At 36.3% G+C, this 21,845-nt stretch overlaps 1 protein-coding gene across 22 annotated transcripts in view; it reads right to left on the bottom strand.

Annotated features, from left to right (window-relative positions):
- The window catches only part of BNC2 (basonuclin 2), a 398,693-nt gene that overhangs the window by 30,898 nt on the left and 345,950 nt on the right, over positions 1 to 21,845 (bottom strand). The gene's annotated exons all lie outside the window — the stretch shown is intronic.

Here is a 21,845-nt window from a genome sequence, read left to right as displayed (position 1 = left end):
TTTAACTGTTCTGCAAGTAGTTGAGAGTAACCATTTGGAAACCTTTATGACAATTTGATACTGCTACAAGAACTAAAGGCATGATTTTTTAAAGTAATTTATTTTTATTTAACTTAAGTGTTGACTCACGACTGAATAGGGGGAAAACTGGTCCTTCCGCACAGATAGTTTGAGAAGTACAGATGTAAAATCTAGGCCTCCTTGCCACGTCAAAGAAACATTACCAGAGAGAATAAGAGCCATAAAAAGAATCAGGTATTATCACCAAATAAACGTTAATAAAACAAAATTTCAGTCTGTTAAGCCATTATAAATATCTTGACTGCTGACCAAGCCATATTGGGACATTCGTCCTTGCATGAACAGTAAATTACATCAAGTATATAAATGGACACTTGTCTGTAACATTCAATTTTGTAGTTGGTAAGTCAATTCCTCTAGGCTTTTCCATTTGTAACCAGAGTTCAGTGACCTTTAACCCTTTACACGGGGAATTGTTATTTACAAAATGAGGATAATAGGATAATAAGATTTACCTTAAGTGAAATGCGAGGTATTATTATAAGTATTGCTTTCTTGTGAAAATAACTGGCTATACTATTAATTAAAAGATGAGTAACACTAAATAATCCAGACTTATAAACCAGTTTTACTGGGTTCAGAAAAAGTATAAAACACTTAAAATATTTATATCTAAGCATTTTACATAAAGAGTTCCTTTTATTATTTCACTAGAACTAGTGACTGTCACTTGGTATAAACCTGGCACCCAATTCTATATGGCTCTGAAGAGTAATTTTTTAAAATCTTTTTTGTAGTAGATCACTTGCCATGGTTTGGATGGTTTTATGTGAGCCTTTTCTTCACATCAAAGCATCTTATATGACTTGTAGTTTTAAAATCAAAGTAAAGTAAGGTGTATTTTTTTTTTTTTTTTAATTCAGGGAAGAGAAATAGTAGAGAAGGAAAGGATGTAAAGAGAAGGAAGAGAGACCAGATAAGCAGCTTTGGGATAATCGGATTGTCAGGAGACCTCAAGCCCAGAGAATCCTCAGTCCAAGGATTCTATCTGTGTTCATGGCAGGCCTCTACCATGTCACAGCACTTAGGAAAAACAATGCCTTTCTTTCTGTCCATGCATGGAAATTGAAGGAGGAACACTGAACACAGCAGAAATCTAGGGCCTATTTGCTCTAGCAGTATTCACATTATTAAGAAATAAGCAAATAATTTAATTCTAAAAGACAGATGCAGAATAATTTAATTTTCTGTTTTATTACATGAACTTCTTGTCAAATTTAAGGCATAATTTAAAGAAAAATCCTAAAATGATTAGCTAAAAACAAAAAATATTTCTTTGATATAATTTCAAATCTTTTAATTAAATAACATTGAAGAAGAGGACTTGCTAACCACTGAGAATAAAATCAGAGGTTTATAAGACATACTTTTTGATTTCATGTCTTTGCACGGTATGTCATCTTAAGAAATATTCCATTATGACCACACTGGTAACTTATTTTCATAACCAGTTTCCTGTTGGAATTTTCTATTCTTTCTCATTCAGGATTAACTCATATTTCAAGGCAAGAGGAATGGGGTTGGGTAGACGGTATAGAAATTACCAATTTTCAAGTCAATCCAGTTTAGTACTCTGTAAGGTAAAATTTAACAGTAATTGCTGAGTTAAAAACTGATGAAACAATGCTATGCAAAATCTTGAATAACAGGTTTTCTGGATGTTTAATTCATAAAGATAAAGAAATAGTGGGAGGTCTATACATGGAATACTACTGGGCAATAAAAAGGGATAAACTATTGATATACAGTACAATATGGATGATTCTCAAAAGCATTACGCTAGTAATGACAGAAGACAGACCCAAAAGAGTCTATCATTCCAATCATAAAAAATTCTGAAAAAGTTAAGACTGTAATAACAGAAAGGGGATCAATGGTTACCAGGGGCTGAGGGTAAGGGAAAGCAATTGATTGGAAAAGAATATTAGGGAACTGTTTGGGCAATGGAAATGTTCTATATCATGACTGTGCTGATGTTTTTATAACTATATAGATTGTACACTTAAAATTGGTAGATTTTATTATACATAAAGTACCTTAAGGAAGCTGACTCAAAACACTAATTATTGCAAATTACATGAAATCTCAAACTCACAACTCAACATTCACAACTTCCCGACTTATAGGCCATCTTACTTCCCCCTTCCTGCATTCAATTGTGACCAGAATCACACATGTCCTCCATTCTCTATCAGCAGGGTGTGCATAATAATCTATTGTGACATGGCGACTAAACATAAAAATTTCTACTTTTTTAATCTAAAAAGATGATTTTTTGCCTAATATTTTATATGTGGATTTATAGAAATATACTAATTTAGAAATAGCTTTACCTTTATCAGGGTGTGAGCTCATATATTTTTACTAAAGGGATCATAGTCATAGAAATTTGGAGACTGCTTCTCTACAGAGCTAATACTGATATGTACCACGCAAGCGATATGTGCACAGACCTTTGCAAACACTTTGGAAGAAGTTGATGAGAAGCAGCCAGTTAATGCATCTTTGGCTTGACTTGTCTCCACCTGTCTTTGTGCTGGCCTCTTGGTTAGGTAGACATGTGCCAGGATATGACTCAGAAATTAGGAAATATGTCATCTAACTGCTGGGTCACTTTGGGAACAAGTGATGGGCTCAGACCACTATCTCAGATTATATGAACAGAGGCATTCCATCAACTTAATAGATGGGGTTGGCAAATAGAGACCCCATGGATACCACTAGTGGGTTGGATAGAGCTGGGTATGAGAGCCGAAAGCAGCAGGAGTTTGAGGGAGATAATCTGTGGAAGAGAAGCCTTTGAATACTACACGCAGTTTAAGGAAAAAATTTGTAGAAGTCATAAAACTTTCAGTCCTCTTCTCTCCCAACTTCCCACTAGTTATGTATTTTAAAACTCAGATGGGTCCATATATAACAAGCAAATACTTCAATTTTAAATGGTCTTTCTAAAGTCAAGTCAATTTTAAAACTCTCTTCTCTTAGCCAATAAGTTTAACTGGTCTGGGTGCTCTCCACTCACATCAGAGCTATTTTTCCCCTTTTTTGTTAGATTGTGTTTATCTTCCTAATTTATATGACTTGGCAATCTTGTGTGTGTATGGGTCAAAGTCTGTGTGTCTGTATGCCTGTGTGTGTGTGTAAGCGGGCAAGAGGATAGATGAATAAAAACAGTAAAACAACAAAAAAATTCTTACTGAAAATAACAGATTCTGGGAAGTATTTAGGGAAATTTTTAAAGCAATGTTATGATAATTTCTGAGAAACACTTGAAATTATGTGGGAAAACAACTTGGCATGCTTATTTGTTTTAGCAAATTTACATTTACACACATATTTCTTGCGGGGTACTAAACAAGAAAGATGTACTACTAGATATACAATATACATCAGAGCAGTTTGGTTGTCTAAGTAAACAAAATTATACCATTCTCTATTCACACAGAGCTCTTGTATATGACTGTGCTTTTGTAGTATTTTAAGCTAACGATTCTAGGAGGCTGGCTGAAACAACTGTAATATCTGTAGGCAGAATGAAACATACTCATTTGTATCATGATTGCACCAAATGGTTCAAATTAGACTTGATAAAAAAAAAAAATCAACATCTGATTTTGGGTAATGAAAACCTTACTCAATTTCCATGATTTAGAAATTTGTATTTTGTAGAATTTCTCAAGAGCATCACTTTACCTTCAAAATACAATGGTGACCAGTCACATCCTTGCTTCTTCCTCTCCGCTCTAGGACAGAGGTGTCCCATGAGAAAGAATCATCAGGTGTGGCACAGAAAGAAAAAAAGCCTTCCAAATAAAAACCAAGATTGGACTTTATTTGTTAACATTTATCCATATGAATAGCCCCTTTGGAAAACAAATATGCTTTCTTTGTCAACCCAATACTGACATGAAATGAGTGTGCAAACATCAGAGCAAGGTATGCATTGGTTTTCTGTGATTACAGAAGCTGATGCTAAAGTCAATATGTCCAGATTATAAAGAACTTGATTTGAAGTACCTTTCCAATTCCTCCTTTCTCCCCACAAGGAGGAATGAACGCTATAGGAATACACACTCTGGTTAGAAGGCTAGAGCTCTCAGAAAACTTTGTATTAAGGAATTTTCTATCAAGATGAAAACCTTACTAGTCCTTGTTAGTTGACATGCTAAAACAGATGTCTTCTTTCTATATATATATTGTTTGCACACAAGGATTTACTTTAAAAGTTACTTATCACAATATGTGCATATACACAAACATGCACATGTATATAGAGACCATCCAACCTGGCTCACTCCTACTGTACATGAGCCTCATTATAAATTTGTCTTATTATAACATTTAAAATGTTCAATCATGGAGAGTAGTGGTATGAGGTAAGGAGTATCAAATTACTTGCAAAAAAGGTACAAAAGCTAAGGAATGCCTCTTCTTGGATGAAATTGTAAGTCTGAGGAGCACTTGACTGAAATTGGTAGTAGAAGAAAAAAGCAACAGGGTAATTTTATGTGACTTTCAGGTACTTGCTTTGATATATTTTTCAATATATAAATTTCTATCATTTATTTTTCCGATCTATATTTGAAAATATTTTCACCGTGAAAAAGGCATCTTTTAAAAGAAAAAAATTGATAAAGTGAACAATGTACCCTCCCAACACGATCACCCATCGAACCAAAATTACATTATCAAAATGCCAGGGCACAAGTTTTAAATTGTTCCTGTGATTCTGTTCAAAACATATTGTTTGACTTTTGATAAAAAATTCACTTTGTTATAGAATGTTCTTGATTATGGACCAGATAAGAATATATAATTCTGAGAACTATCATTTTTTTCCCTCAGTAACAATCTGTACAGCATTTTTACTTTAAAAACTGTGATTATGATAGATCACTCTGGGGTTACAACACATTTAATCATAGAAACTCCAGCTAAGCTCTATTAAAGAAAGGCCTGTCAGGATTTCTTCTCTGTACCCAGGAATTTTAGCTTGTCTAGCTTAAAACCAGCCACATGCATTTCCTCTATGAGCATTTGTTTGCAAATAAATAAAGCAGGTGCCTTGCTTTGCCATGTAAAAAGAAATTTCTGAGGAGTATATTACTTTCTGCAATGTGTAGAGCTGCACTTCGAAGATTCAAAAGCATTTTTCAAATTACCTAGCTCCATCCTAAATCAAACCTGGGAAACTTTTAAAGACATGATACATTTCAATATTTAATAATAGTACCTTAGGAATCATTCAGGTTTCAAAACAGAAAATCTTAAATCCAGCTGATATTCTTAGCATACCAACCTTTAATATAAAATTACCTGTAGTCTTTAAACACAGATTATCTAATTCCGTACCAGTAGACTAACACGGAATTTGCATATTAAAGTTCCAAATTTTTATTATGCTTAATATAACTTGTACATATTCAACCTTGGAGGAAAATAAATCATGTAAGTGAATGACACCTGAATTCGTGTCGTTTTTGCCAACGATCATCTGGGTGACTGCCAATACCCAGCTTTGGTTTCTGCACATGTAAATAAGAGAGTCTTACTAAACTTTCTAAGCCTTACTAAACCAAAATTCCATTATTCAATTGTAACGTTCCATTATGCAACTATCTAAGCCTAGAATCTGGACACACGAATCATTTTAATTAACATGTTTTAAACCCTAGACTAACTTTTTTTCTTTAATCAATTTGCATAACCAACTTATGTTCAGAATACATGCCCTTATGGAGAGCTGCTGTATTATCCTATACAATGGATGCTTCCCTGATGTTTATGTCCAGGGCTGCTGAACAGTGATGTGATTAGAGGTATCACTAATTCTTCTGGATTGATTTTCATTCCTGATAAATTCAATGATCAGGTCAAAGTGAAAACTTTGCTTGTAAACTAGAGAAATTGCTCAAGAAAGTCCCTAAGAGTCATTGGAACCCCCTGGAATCACACCAGTAGGGTCTGTGAATATTCTGCAACTTGAGGCTCAACCATTCCAAAATAAATGTTATAATTCCATGAAACTATATAAATAAGTATCTGTAGTCTTCCAGTGGTCTTTAGTTCCAAAAAAATAGCAGTTAATTAAACCCTTAAACAGATACAAGTTATTCACTTGGAGAGGACCACGGCTGAAATGCTAGAGGGTAAATTATTTTATGCTTCAGGACAGCAAAGGAACAGTTTGAAATCATCAGAGAAAACACTAGAAATAGGAGAATAGAGAAGGATGGCTCCTGCAGGTGGTCTTGTTTTCTTCTACATTGAGATAAGCCCAACTCCTAGGACACCTATAAATCTGCTTGCTTTGCAATAAACAAAACTCACCAGAGCCCTTTCTGACATTTTGAGGTCTACATTTTCTAGTTTACCTCTCTATCCATAACCAAAGTTCTGCCATTGAGTTTGTGGAAAGCCTCTGTATATCTGCAGGGGGACGGTCTTTGCTGGGGCTTAATGTTTCTAAACATAAATGCCAGAGACCCTGGCATTTCCTGATGTGCTTTCCCATTATGTCTGATAAATAGCAACAAATGAGTGCACAATTTTTTTTTTTCATAATGACTGATTTTACACATCAGGTAAGGGCTAAAACCTTGGAACAAATTCAAGGCCGCAATCTTCCAGCTCTGAAGTTTTAACTGTGCAGCCAAGATTCTAACTACTGGTACGTTATCAGAGCTTCTAAAGCTTGAATGGAAGATTCTATTTCACGTATTATACTTTGAATTACTCTACAACAGAAGCTGACTGAACAACCCAAAGGAACTTTAACATATTCATTAGGATGTGAGGGAGCAGGGTAGAAAGGGACTGAACACTCACTAAGCAGTATTCCATAAAACAGCAAAGATTGAGTATTCCATAAAACACACTGAGGACTGAGTGTGTGATTGAACAGAAAGATGTATTGGGAAATTTAACTTTGTTCTTCTCCGGGTATAAGAATAGCCGTAGAACACAAAGATTAATTTCCTGCTTTAGCATTCATCGGGGAACAACACATTATTACTTGTAACACATACACAAGGCTGTTGATGGATATACTTTCCTTTGATTGCTCAGATTAAATGTGTTCCTAGCAAAGGCGCACACGCAGACACACATGCACGTGTTTGTATAATTATAAATCGCATATGCATTAACAGTTTGTGTGTCTGTATATTTATAAGCAGCTATCAATATAGATGTTATACATTTTACTTGTCTGCAAAGTAGAAGTGATTTGGGGTTGTTGGTGGCTGATTGAACAAATATAGATCAAAAACAGAATAATCAGTGTAATCCATATATGAGACTATAACAAAAAACTCAGAAATTCAAAATAAAAGAGGATAAGAAGCGGAAGCATGCATTACAGAACACAAGGTAATAACTGCGTCTACATGCCTTAATACCCTCTTGTCCCAGCAGTCCTGACTTTCTAAGCAGCCCACTTCTCCACATTAACGGTAGTCATTTGGAGAGCAGCAAACGTGCCATTAGAAGCACTTTTACAAGTGTATATTCATCCACCAATTAGCTTAATGTGGCCGCTTTCTGCATATTTTCTATCCAGGCTTGCACAAATCTTATTAATATTTCCCCCTAGCGCTTTGACAGATTACCTTGTCATTATGCATCCTGGAGCCTTTTAAACAATATGGGTAAACTACTGTTTGTGAGGTTAATGACAATTATCCCCTAATTACTGCATAAGTCACTCAGTCCACTTTATCTCATAGGCAGGGTTCTGCTCTGTGTATCTGCCATTGTGTCACCGTAAATGAATCTTGTATTGCTATGTTTATCTGCCACTGCCTTGTAAATTATACTGACAGAAGAATGAACAAATTACTGTATGTCACCACTTAAATACTGCTTCTGAAATTTAAAAAAAAAAAGCTTCAGCATAGAGCTTGAATTGTGATTTTAGCAGATGACAATTAGTAAAAATATATTTAATGTTTTATGTTACATTTCAAGGCTGATAGCTAAGAATCTGGAATCACAGCAATGGCACTGGGGGTGGGTGGAGGGTGAAGAGCAACGGAGGTAAAAAGGAAAAAAGAGAGACTCAAAACTGAAATAGTAATGCCAGTCCAACCTCCTGAATGCATCTTCTATTATTTTAAAAGCCAATATAGCATTCTTGAGGTATTTTCCAAGATTTTTCAAGTCTAAATCAAATTCAATGGGTTAGGCATAAGCCATACTCTTTAGCTGGGATATTTTTTTTGGTGGGATGGAGGACATACTAATAACCAGTCCAAACAAAAAACACAGAATCTACATAATTGAGAACAGATAATGTAATAAGGCCACAGGCTAAGACAATTTCATTGATGCATTTTTAAACATTATTAAACAGGTTCAGAAACACTGTTTCCAAAGTCGCATTTGAAATTGTTTAATAATGTTTACATCAATGAAATTAGTCCACTGCTGCATCAGGGTAACTACATCTGCTCTGATATAATTTTCAGGGAAAAGTGGATAATATGACTATCTTTAAATTAAAAAAAAAAAAAAAAAAGATTGAGTTATCTGCAAATAATCTGGAAGAATTTATTTTTAACCTGAAATCTATGATTCTGCAGATTCCCAGGTAAATAAATGTTTGCATTAGAACAGGCATAAACATCTGGCTTCCTGAGATGACTGCCATTTAATCAGTATCTGAAAACATTTTGAAATGTGAAACAACCAAAATGCCTCCATTTAAATGACAAGGTGGCTGATAGCTGGCAAGCACAAGTAACCAGGCCACACCAGTCTGAAGGATGGCTTTCAACTCTCAATTAGTTGGGCATGTAGAAAGCTTGCATCAAATTGCCTTATGACAGCCACAAGTTTATAAGGGAGGGCTCATAGCACTGATGATAAAGCTATTTGGTGGAAGCATGCACGCACATACAGTACCTCTTGATTCACGTGCTGAACTGGCTGGAAGAAAAAGCTGCAGTAAAAAGAAAGGAAAACATGAAAGCCAGAGTTGACAGGCCTAGCCCAGGGGCCTCATGGATGCTAAGCACAACCCGTAGGGCTCCCTCCAATCCCCAAAGACTGATTTTAGTGTCAGTCCTGCAGTCGGTCAACGCAGTTTCAGCTGAGCAAGTGCTGCAGGCAAAAATGAAAGCACCATACATAGTCTTTTCTTTTTAGTGTGTGAAACCAAAGTTAAGAGATCCTGGTTAAGACTGAGGTCACTGCTGACCACCACTAAGGGGTTAAAATTTTCCCGAAAAACAGGTTAGATTATCTTTGGATACAGAATTGAGGAAAGTGAATTTATAAATCGTTAACCTTCCTTTTCTTCTAACATTGGATTTTGTTGCCACCCCACCCCCATCCCTTTTTTTTTTTTTTAGCCTTGCTGAATGGTATGTATAGCCACTCGCTCTACTTGGCTGGAGGTGGGGGTGAAAATGTGCATTTAGTGGAGAAAAACTCCTAGTGTCAACACTTCTTCCTTCATTTTATCTTCTGCAAATAACTTTATACTTATCAATTCCTGAATCCTCATCTGGTCTTCCCATCATCTAGCTATTTCTCATTTCTGTCTTGCATCTGTTCCATCTCTTCTATGAGGAAAATTTCAAGTCAGGATTTCTTTATAGATTCTGCCTATTGACCAAATAACTACCCAGTTGCTCAAAAAGAACTGTCACCTGACTTCTGAAAACAAAACAAAACAACAACAAAAACCAAAATCTGAAACACACAAAGGTATGTTGCCTCCCCCCATTTTTTTTTTAACTAAATGCTATTTTCAGGCTAAAGGATTGTTTTAAATAACACAGTCTCTGTGTCTTGGTTTCCTCATATATGAAATGGGGTAAAAAGAGCTACATGCTAGAGCTCTCGGGATTTAAGAAAAATAATAATGCCTGCACTTTCCTGAGCCCTTAACAATGAGCCAGGCAGGACTCTAGGCAACTAATATGTATGTATTATGTCCCTCTACACTCAGATCAGGTTTGAGGTACCATTATTAAACCCACTTTACAGATGGGGAAATTGAGGTACATCGAAGTTGAATAACTTGCCTAAGGTTATAAAGCTAGTAATTTTTGGAGCCAGGATATAAAACCAGCAGTGTGAGTCTAGAACTATGTTGAAATACCCTGTACATTCTTGTCTGCCCGCTCCCCCAACCTAAACTTCCATCAGTGGCCTCTTGCTTTCCCTCTCTTTTCCCACTATTCTTCTTTACCCCTATTATCACAAGCTTAGTAATAGCCCACATTACTTCCTAACTGGATTATTTTAATCATTCCTCATTCTTCCCATTTATTCCTTTGTGCCACTCACATTTTGACTACATTGTGATGTCAAGGTTCTTTTCCTAAAGTACACCTCTGATCACATTACAAAACCCTCCCTCCAAACTCCAATGGCTCTCCTTTGCTAAACAATTTAAGCATAAATTCTTCATGTTGGCATTCAAGAACTGCCCCAATCTAGCTTTTAAGTCTTGATCTCTTTTATACACATTGTGACATTGTAGCTGAACCAGTTAGCTTTCAGGGAACACTATAATTTCTCACCACACCACATTTTTGCTTGCACTGTCCCTTCACCTTGGAATGTCGTCATTAATGTTCTGGGAGCCCACTATCATCCAAGGCCCACCTCTCAAATATTACCTTGATCATAAATGCTGTGATCTACTCAGAATCCCCATCTGCTTTTCATATGATTTTTAAAAACATATTCCATTTTACATAGGTCACATGCAATCTGAGATGACCTCTTACAATATAACCAGACCCTTGAGTATAGAGGCTCCAGAAAACTTGTCTTTACACAAATTTTTAACCAATCATTTTGTTTTTTTACCTAATTAATTTCTGTTGATGACCACATGTCATTTCTGTAAACCCGACTATGTTCTTTAAACAGATGCTTACTAGATTTCTAAAAATAGTCAGTGTGCGTCTACAACGTTAAGTTGTCCAATGTGTGGGTTAGGCAGTCAACATTCGCAAATGCAGATATCCAAAAGGTTTATATTATGTACTTAAGAAGTAAAAATATGATTATTTTCCGATGCAATTAAAAATCCATTTCTCTCAAAATATTTTAAAACCTCAGTTGGGCCTACATTTCCAAGTTCATTTTATTAGAATTATTTATTGGTGTAGGGGAAACTACTTAAATCGTATACAATGCAAAATAAATGGCAGTACAGAAAAAGAGTAGCTGTTATAGGAAAACAAGCTAAGAGAAAAAAGTAATTTAGGAATGAGGAGGTAAGTATTAAAAAGGGAACTTAAAAATGCAAATGTGGGACATGAGTATACATGTCAAGTCTGACAGACTAGAAATAATTCCCATTGTGGCCAACAACGAATTACTCAATGTTAAAACTAAACATTAGAACATTTATAATGATTTAAGTGAAACAGTAAGAAACTCCTGGCCAACATTTGAGGTATACAAGTATGAGCAGATAGAGCAGAGGGAAGAGTGGAAGAGAAATCTCATTTATAGAAGATTTGGTAAAACTAAAATGGCTATGGGAAAATAAATAGTTATAAGAAAGTAGAGACTTGAGTGGTTAATTTTGAATATATCAGTTTAATCCTAATATGGAGCTCCGGTTGTGAACAAAAATAAAATGCACAGAATGGGGAGAAGAAAGGATAGAAAACGGATATTGATAAATGAATATGAAATGTATTGAAAAAGAAATATTAAAGAAGGCCTTTCAGCCAGCCTATGCTATAAAGTATAAAAGGCTTTCACTTATTTTACTTTGCATACCTATTATCAGTTGTCACTTCTAAACAATGGCTATAACAATTCAATAGAATATAAAATGAATGAATTACTTGTCATAGAAATGTACTAACTTTTATAATTAGTGAACTGCTCCTCTCAGTGAACCACCATGCAATAAAACAGTTCAACTTTTTCAGCCATCTTTTAAGAAAATCAACTATTTGTTCATTTTCTAAATGCTAGGAGGATGCTCTGCTTTACTTATCATATTTATCTGAAGATAGAAAGATATATTAAATAAAAACTATCAAGGAATTAAGTAATTTATTAAAAAAATTAAAATTTCCTTATTGGAAATAATGAAAACATGTTCACAGGAACATCAACATCTCATTTTTTACTTTTTATGGAACTACCTATCAAGGCAGGAGACAAAAGTTTGTCATCTCACCTGTCTTCTGTTGATATCTATTTTCATGAAGTCTAAAATAGACACTGTCTATAAATTTACATGCTCTATTTGCTCTACGTTTAATTGTCTCAGAAGTAACACATAAAGGTTATTCCATTAGACCAAAAAGGCAAAGCATACGCAAACTCTGGCAGACAGCTGAGAGCACTATCAGGCCAACAGAGGCAAGGGAGAGCCACTACCAAATCCAGTTTCTCTCCTGTACTTTCTCCCTAAATGTTCTCCTAGATGATATTTCTTTGCAGCTCTTCTGTTTCTCTTTTTATTCCCATTGAGGAAGCGAGTAAAGAGTCCTTTCAAATAGAGATATTAAACTCTGGCAAATTCTCTCTTGGTTTAGTAAGAAAAGGCATATTCTACACAAATATCCAAGAAGTGGTATAGGAACATAATAACACCCCCAAAATTAACTCTAAGGTAATTTTTGTTATTTTATTTTTCTAACTTATAAAGGACTTCCAAATGAGAGTCAATTGTCACTCTATTCCATCAATGAGGAGAATTCTAATTAGTATAGATTTATGATTATTGGAATAGTAGGTTAAGGAAAAATGTGTGCACGTATGTAAGTGAGAGAGAGACAGGCCACATTGTGCAAAGTCTCTACTTTACACCTTGTTTCCAGTGGAAGTAGAAAACAAGAAATGAATTCACACTGATATCTTAATGTGCCAGGAGTGCCCACCTAATTATATTATAAACATATTTACTAAACTTAACACCAAATGAAGTAGTACTTGGGAAGAAAATTATATAGAATGGGGGTCTCCATGAGGCAAATCTTCAGGCACACCTTCAGACTCTGTCTTTTCTCTTAGACAAGTTAGGTTTTACCTATGGTATTGGGGGTACCTAAGACCAGACCTGGGATCAGTGAGACGTCACAGGACTCAGCATATAATCATACTCGCAGCTAAGATTTATTACAATGAAAAGACACAAAGCAAAATGAGCAAAGGAAAAAGAAGCATGGGGTAAATTCCACAAGAAACCAAGAGCATACTTCTAAGTGTCTTTTCCCCAAGTCACACAGGATGCACTTAATTTCTCCAGCATCGAACTGTGAAAACTGTCTACAAAGGAAGTTTCTTAGCAACTCAGCTCATGGTTTTTCTTGGGGGCTGGTCACATATGCACCCTTTGCCTAGCATGTACGAAAAACCAAAATTCCAGACTCCTAGAAGGAAAGCAAGTACTCAACATAAACCACGTTACTTAGCACAAACAGTTTAGAACAGTGAGACACTCTAATCAGTTAGGAAATGGTGAGAACACTCCCCATATTCAAGTTTCTAGATACAGCCGAGGGGCAACCATGCACACAGACCCTTTAAGGATGGTGGTCTCAGGCCGGCTGTGTTAACACTACCCTGCACGCCTACCCATCACTGCTTCATATCCACCACTGTTTCAGATCTGCACCCCCTCTGCCATCCCACACTGAAACAGATTCTAACATTGCGGTTCTAGATGGCCACAAGCTCAGCTCTAATGCTCAATCCAGGAATGGGTGGACAGGTAGGAGACAGGGAGATGTCTGTCTGTATTTGAGCACAGAGAGGTATAATTTATAGTATCTATAAATCTATAGTATCAAGTTAGGTTGAGTTCAAAAAACATTACTGAAAACTCAGTCTGTATCTAAGGAAAAAAAAAAAAACCAGACCATCATACTGCATAATAATAACAAATACATGAGATTAAGGCTCATAGACACCAAGGGGACTATGTTAGCTTCATTTTCTTTAGAGAGCGTACATTCAAATGAGTTCTTACTATGTCGAATGTTGTCTATTAGAAGGTAAAACTAATGGTTCCCCCCAAGCCTCTGGTCCAGAGGCTAGAAAAGCAGGTTTGTAGTTCCTTTCAACATTCACTTTTGAGAACAAAAATCAATATGGGGATATTTACAAATCTCTTAGTTTTGATTTTATATTAAAATAGGGTAGAAAAATCTTCATTGTTGTCTGAAACGGTTTGTCAGTACTTAGCCTGCAAATATGACACCCAACTTATTTATGGCAATCTGCTAGAAACATAAAATAATTTAGGAAAAGGAAATCAATGTAGCATTTTGTTTTCAAACCAATCCACCAACTATATGTCAAAGTACACAAAACAAAATTCTCATTTTAAGTCGACATTTCCTAAAGCTCTATGGTAAGGTAGAAATTGACCTTCAGATCAAACTAAAGGACTATCGTAAATATGCATTAAGGAGAGAAGTGTGATGTGAATTTGGCTCCAATGAAAAGTAAGAACTACTTTTCACTGAGCACTTACTATGTGCCAGGTACTAAGGAGAAAGGTTCCACATGCAGTACCTCAATTACTCCATCACTCAGCGCACGCATGAAGGCTAGAAACTGCATTTCAGCTCAAGTCTAGGGTGAGGGGAGAAAAATGGCCAAATATATACACTGCCCTTCTGTTTAGTTTCCTGGTTTTAGAAAGAACAACCCTACTGAGTTGGTATAAGGCAAAACACATTCCTTCTACTTTGTGAGTGCAGAAACTCTACAGCCTCTTGTGAACAGCACCACTCATCATGAGAGAAATCCAAATTTAAGTGAAAACAAAAACAATTAGACTTAAATGGAAGCCAAAAGATGCCCATATGCATGTAGTTCCTCCTTCCCTCAGGAGATTAGTCAAAATTCAATGTCATGAACAGCATTTGTCCTGACATGTGTGATCCTGTTCTATAACATGACCTTCCTCCTTTTCTCTATAAAAGGGTCTGATGTTCACACGTAGCTAGAAACAAGAGACACAGCAACTCCTGTGAACCTGACTGAGGGTATACTTCATAAACAATATCCTGGGAGTTTCTAGGCCTTTATAAGTAATGCTCTCAGGCCACAGGTGTCAGATTTGTTTTCTGTGGCTGTAGGGTAAAGCTCTCTGCAATAGATTTTGCTGAAGATGGGGGTTGGGATTTGAGGCTCTGGGCAAAATGAAGCTTGGTGGTCCTGGATCACTCCAAGCCAACAGAGAAGAACACACGTATCTGTAAAAGTCCCTGATCCAAGAATATTACTATTCTCCATAGAAACACAGGCAATGCACGGCAGGAGAAGGGGGACTCAGGACCTGGGCCTGAGGCACCCACACACATAGCAACAAAGAAAACAGCATGCAAACAGCAGCTGCACTGACATTCAGTGAAGACAGAGGCTGGTTTTTAGATCTTGCATAGGAAAGAACAAAGACATCCCAATTAATCACGAGTAAGACAAGTGGAAAATTGGTGCTTCTGTATCTATCAACAAACAAAAAGAAAAAAAATGTGGCAAACACATATATTTTTCATATATATAAACCACAGATTGCACAGACTTCCTATAGCCACAGCTGCCAGCTCCATTATCCCTTTCTGTAAGGGTTCTGAGAAAGAAAATGAAAGGAAATGGGGTAAAAATATTTCCATTATATATAGCAGAATGCTGCCAGATAAATAATTTTTAGCCTTAAAGAACATTTTAATATGGATTTCTGGCAAAACTTTTAATCATCTAATAAATATTTTATTAAAGTTTATATAACACGTATCAAGAGGCCAACTCCAAGTTATACCATAGAAAAAAAGACAGCAACAATACAGGAGCAATAGCATACAACTGAAGGGAAATTCAGTAATACAGCATTAAAAATCACTGATTATCAGGGGAAAACAGGGTATGTTCTGGTTCTAGCAATCCTGAATACCTGCTTTATCGAAGAAAGGGGAGGAAAACTGAAGAGGAAAATCAAATCAAATCAAATCAATTAAAACAAAAGAAAATATAGTATGGAGTGTGAAGTCACAGACCTGTGCTCCAATACCAAGTCTTTTACTTATCAGCTGTGTGACTCCTCTGAGCCTCAGTTTCCCAGCTACGAAACAAGAATAGTACCTGATAGCAATACATTTTAGGGTTATTTTTAGGATTATTAGCAATTGCCAGGATTGAATTAAATGAAGTACAAATATTCACGAAAGGCCTGGCCTAATACTAGGCACAGGCAGGCACTCAGTAAATGATTGGTCATATAAATAGTTACAGCTTTAGCATAAATCCAAGGATTAACTGAAACCTTAACCTTGCATCTAGAAATCTGATTGTACAACGTGATCTACTGAGATCACATATAAAATAGGAAACAATAAGTGAAAACAAGACTTAAAGACAAAGGTTAAAATTTAAAAAAATTAAATTATTGGAAAAAAACTATATACTTTGATTGGCTTAAGAGTTTCTTGGTTATAGGTGCTATGTTAAATAAAACATGCAGAGATAAGATTTTTATAATAATCAGATGAATTTTCTGAATGCTTTACATGTGAATGTCATTCACTGAATCAATAATGTCTCTTTAAAATGATCATTTTACCCTTTTGTTTACTGGTGTGTTGAATGCTGGCTTCGTGTGTGTCAAAGAAAGAGAACGCCCATGAGCAGAGGAACCTGGTTCTTTTTTGTTTTTAATAAAAGTATGGCAGGAATCTGTTTCTGCTTCTCCAGGAGTACAGAATTTCCTTCACAGGACAGAGAAGCCACTTGAATGAGGATTTATGATGCAATTAGAGCCAAATATCTCAAAAATGAACCAATCATATAGGTTATTTTGTAAATATTTTATTAATCCTCTAAGAGCCTCCTAAGTGAGGCCTCACAGATACTTATATTCTTAATCTGCTATGAATAAATGCTTCAATCAGGCGCCTGCATTCCAATGACCCAGGACTAAACAGGGGAGTGTAAGGAGGTTTCAGGAATCACAGGTGCAACACCCTGTCAAGACTCAGAACCCAGCGACTTGCTCCCTCACCAGGGACTGCTCGCTCCAGTGATTCAAGGAGGTTACAAAAGTGCAACAGGACTTAATGTCAGCTACATGGCTTTACATACCTACTATGTCAGGGACTCTCAACCTTCTTGGGAATTTATTCAGGTATAAGAGTTATTTCTTTTCTAACAACATCTGTCCACCTGCCACTGAGTTAGAAGGCCACTCACTTCTCATGTGCTTCCAGTTCACAAGTGCTGGTAGTGTTCTCTGCAAGGTATATAAGTAAACAGAATCTTGCTGCTGCTTCCTAACAAATAATTCCTTTAACGCCTCTCCTTGATTTCATTCGCATACCTCTGGCTGTAGACATACAGTTACAAGATAAATTCAGAGTCGTCTGCCTTTCATCACATGCAGTTCCTATGAACATTTAATGAGTGTCCACCGGCAAGTCTATAGCTTGCTTTCCTACTCCTCTCAGAAATCCTCCTGCTGTCTTTGAGCTAACCCAGGATTTCTTCACTCGCATTCTTTATTTTTTTATACCTCAAAACCATCTCCTTTCACCAGCCAAAGAAAAAAGTTATTCCTGCCAGCTGAAACATGAAATGCCAATGGAAATTAAATTTGGCTTTATTATAAGAATAAGTGATCCATCTAAAACAGCTCAAGAGTACCTCCTGAAATTTCTGTCCCCAACTTTTATATTAAGAGGCGCCTACTCCTCTATCTGCTCTACCTTCTCAAACATTTGAATTAAATTTTTGCCTTTAAGTGCAAAAATTAAACTAGTCTAAAAGTAGGATCCCCAAATTAAACTAGTATAAAATTGGGAACCAGGACTAAATCTTATATTTCATGATGGCAAAATGATTAACACAAAGAGTCAAAAGACTAAAGACTAAGTATGAAGAAAAACAAAGAAAACCCCCCACCTGCCATCTGATAAAAACCCACCTAATGGAAAGCGGCAAACTCGTGCACAAATGACTTCGGTTGTATGATAGTTAAGAATCAATTTGTCTTCCAGCTACATCATTCCTCTCTCTTTTACAGTGGAAATGGGGGAGAGAGAACACATCATCAATCCCAAAAGGTCATTTGCTGCATTACTGCTTATTCTTAGTCTTTCCCTCCAATTCCTTTGCCAGAAGAAATGGCCCCTCCCTCTCTTTGTTCTTTGTTTCCACCTGTGATTTTTTGTTAATGTTCTCTCTCTTTTGTTTCAGAACTCAAAGGCTCTATCTGAAGTTTTTTCCCTTCCACTCTTATGTGATTTCCTGGTTTTGCTCCTCAATTTCTAGACCCATCCTCCTCCTACTTCACTTGACTTGTTTCCCCAATTCAGAACTCACGTGTTTCTTTCTTTCTGCATACTACTCCATTGCCCTCTTCCCATTTTCACTCCTGAAAACAACTTTCCTTTATCACCCATTTCACTTTGCTTTAGAGAAAGAAGGTTGCTAAGAAAGGTGTGCCATCACGCAGATAGAAGATAAGAGCATGTTAACTTTGCATGTAATAGGAAACATAGATAATCTCATGGAAAACGAAAAAAAGCTAACTTTCAGGAGTTTGAATAAGAGTGAATGAGATGTTCTGACACCATTTTGGAAGATAGAGAAAAATGACGACCTTGAAAATTTCCCACTTTGAGTATATACTCATCTGCTAAATCCTTTTTCTGGCCTATCCAAATAGAAGATGTTTTCAGGGCCATTTCACTGCACTGACAAAATCAGAATTAAACTTCCATTTGTTGCAAATGAGGGTTACATATCAACACTGATGAGAATTATTTCCCAATTCCTCCTCTGAGTACGGAATTCATAACTCGAGAAGACAAAGATAAATGGTTTAAAAATAGGGAGGGAGCATACAGTAGCAGCTAATTACAGCTAACAAATTGTTCAGACCCTCAAACACACACACACACACACACACACACACACACACACACACACTCTCTCTCTCTCTCTCTCTCTCTCTCTCTCTCTCTCTCTCTCTCATATATTTCCCCCCCAGGCTAATGCTGAGCTGATATATACCAGACTAGTATGGAAAATGGGCCAATGTCTTGGCATCTGTTCTTATGTTAGTGCCTGTGCTATTCAGGTTATTAAAATTATTAAATGTTATGACTGTATTCTTCTCTTTGTATCTACTTTTGCTTCCTTCTCTGACTATTTTTAAAGAAGTCTTCAATTTTTTTCTCTGGGTTTGTTTTTCTGTAACTATATCATTATACAGTATGATGCAAGGTTGTTCTCAAAATTTGAACAATATCTTTTCTACTCATTGGCCCTTGAAAAGTTAAACCAATCATGTTCTCTTTCTTCTGTAAGTCTTCCAACAAAAAGGTGGTATTTGTACCTCAACTATGAACTATGTGCTTAGACCTAATTAAATCAGGAGGTGGCATCTCCTCCTATAACCTTTCTCAATGCTAACTTCGCCCTCAGGATGCTGCCCCAGTGATGATTTTAAGACTTGATTCTAATCATTTCACATCCTTGACCAAAATCCTCCAGTGGCTCCCCCTTTCCCAGAGAAGCTGTCAACAGATTCATGATCAGTGATAAAACACAAGTACATAGCCCAACACAGCTATACTTAATTAAAGGAGTGATATTAAAACTTATTAATAATTGGGAAGGCTGAGCAACAATCAATCTGAATGAATGCCATAACCAATCAGAAAAACACTAGCCATGAAAATAATTATTATGGGCATGTTTTTGTTCTGAGTATCATATCAAACTACCTACATGTATACTACATTATATATTATATACAGGCAATATATAATGTCTTATAATATGTTATATGCATATTATGAATATTATGAAACAAAATTAAACCAAGATAAGGAAAAAATAAATAGAAATTTAACATTTTCTTCCTGTTTCTCAATATCTAAGCCACTCCACTTAGGAGATGACTGGCATAGAGTAAAAACTCAAAATGCCTTTTACTGGACAACAAGGCTCTTCAAGACCTGGACCCTGATCCAAGGGTATCTCTGGTGTTATCTTTTTCTGCTACAGCAATATTGATTCACAAAATTCTGAAATAGGCTATCATTCCTCACAATTCTATGCTTTCATGGATGATCTCCTGTTAGCCTAGATGGAATACTTTGTTCCTGAGAAATTCCTACTCTCATCTTTTTAGTATCACCTCAACTGCTACCTAGCTCTTTTCAGAGGTCTTCCCTGATTGTCCAAGATGAACTTAGAGGCCCATTTCCCTATTAATGTTAATAGTAGCAACAGCTAATATCTTCTGAGTTTTGCTTTCCACCAAGTATTCTGCTATGTACTGTTCATGCACTATCTGAAGTAATTTCCCCAACAACTACCATACAGTGGGTACTATTACTAGCTTCAAATCAAGGCTTAGAAAGGTTAAAAATCCTATTAAACTGACACAGCTAATAGAAAGCAGGGAAGATACTTAAGCTCAAGTCTGACAACAAAGTACAGTCTCTTATACCTTTATTTGTCCACACTTCCAATGACACAAGTACTACATAGTACTGTAATTATTAGTCTGCATGACAACAAATCTTTGTCAATGACATGGCTGATTTTTTACTTTGATATTCAAAGTACTTAGCACACAGCAAACTCATGAAAAATGCTTGCTGAGCAAATGTACATCTAGTTAAAAATCTTCCTAAATTGTAAATTAGTTATCAGCTTTTCATTCACCCTATGTGCTACGGAGTATTATATTAATATCCATGTGTGCTTCTCATATGTTAAACATTGCCAACAAACTACGTAGTATACGTAACTAAATTTGAGCTCATCTGGAGTAAATCTTGCATTCACCTTATAGGAACAAGCAGCTCTGAAAAAGAGGATGTTCATCTTATATTGGTGATTCTCTTGGGGTCTGTCAGGACGAATTCTAAAGGCCCTGCAAACACGATATTGCCCTGCACCAATACAAAAGCGGAAGGAACTCTCGGACAGTACAGATAGAGAACCTCAACTCTTTTCCATCTTTCTTCCCCTTCCCTTCCCACTTGCTGGAGGAGGGGGTGTGTGGATAGAAAAGGTGGTAATAACTCACAAGAGATGCTATGCTGCACTGCATTTGTCTGACAAAGTGAGAATGATGAAAACTAGGAAAAACTGAGATCTAAGCTTTCCAAACATGTCCAGTTTGCTTTAACCTTACCTTGACTGACGTATATCTGCTCTCCTCTACATGACTGTGTGCTCCTTGAGGACAAAAATTCAGATGAGGTCACTTGTTCAGTCACTTTCCATCTCCTTTTAGAATGAATCCTGATTCCCTCAGTCCTAAACCAGTCTCCAGCCTTTAAACACAGTAAAACTTCTGAAATACAAGTATGATCCACATTGTATTTCTTCTTATGTCTCTTGGAGGTAAAAAAATTATGTTTTATCAAACTTTAGAATTGCAAGGGGAAACACCACAGAATCCACTCTTTGAAGACTCTACTGAATATTAAATGAAAGTTCAATGTGGGAAGTTATAAGAAATAACTTCTTAAGAAAGGGAGTAAAATTTAAGAATTCAGTTTTAGTTATGTTGATATTGGTTGGCCAATAGTGCTTCCAGGCATCAAGACTACGTGGACATTTGAAAATGTGGAACTGTGGTACAGAAGGAAGGTGAGAGCATGCAAACCGGATACGAGTCATCTACCCAAAGGTGGAGCTATAGCTATGGCAAGTTTTCAAGGCAGATCTAGAGAGAAAGGAGACAACAATGTTAGAAGACAGACATTTAGAGACCACCTTGGAGCTGGGCAAGGTACTAGATGGGCAAGTCA

The sequence above is a fragment of the Pteropus alecto genome, unplaced genomic scaffold (genome assembly GCF_000325575.1).
Source record: "Pteropus alecto unplaced genomic scaffold, ASM32557v1 scaffold95, whole genome shotgun sequence".
In the NCBI taxonomy this organism is placed as follows: domain Eukaryota; kingdom Metazoa; phylum Chordata; class Mammalia; order Chiroptera; family Pteropodidae; genus Pteropus; species Pteropus alecto.
Note: the sequence above shows the minus strand (reverse complement) of the source record. Positions and strands in the feature narration are given on the sequence as shown.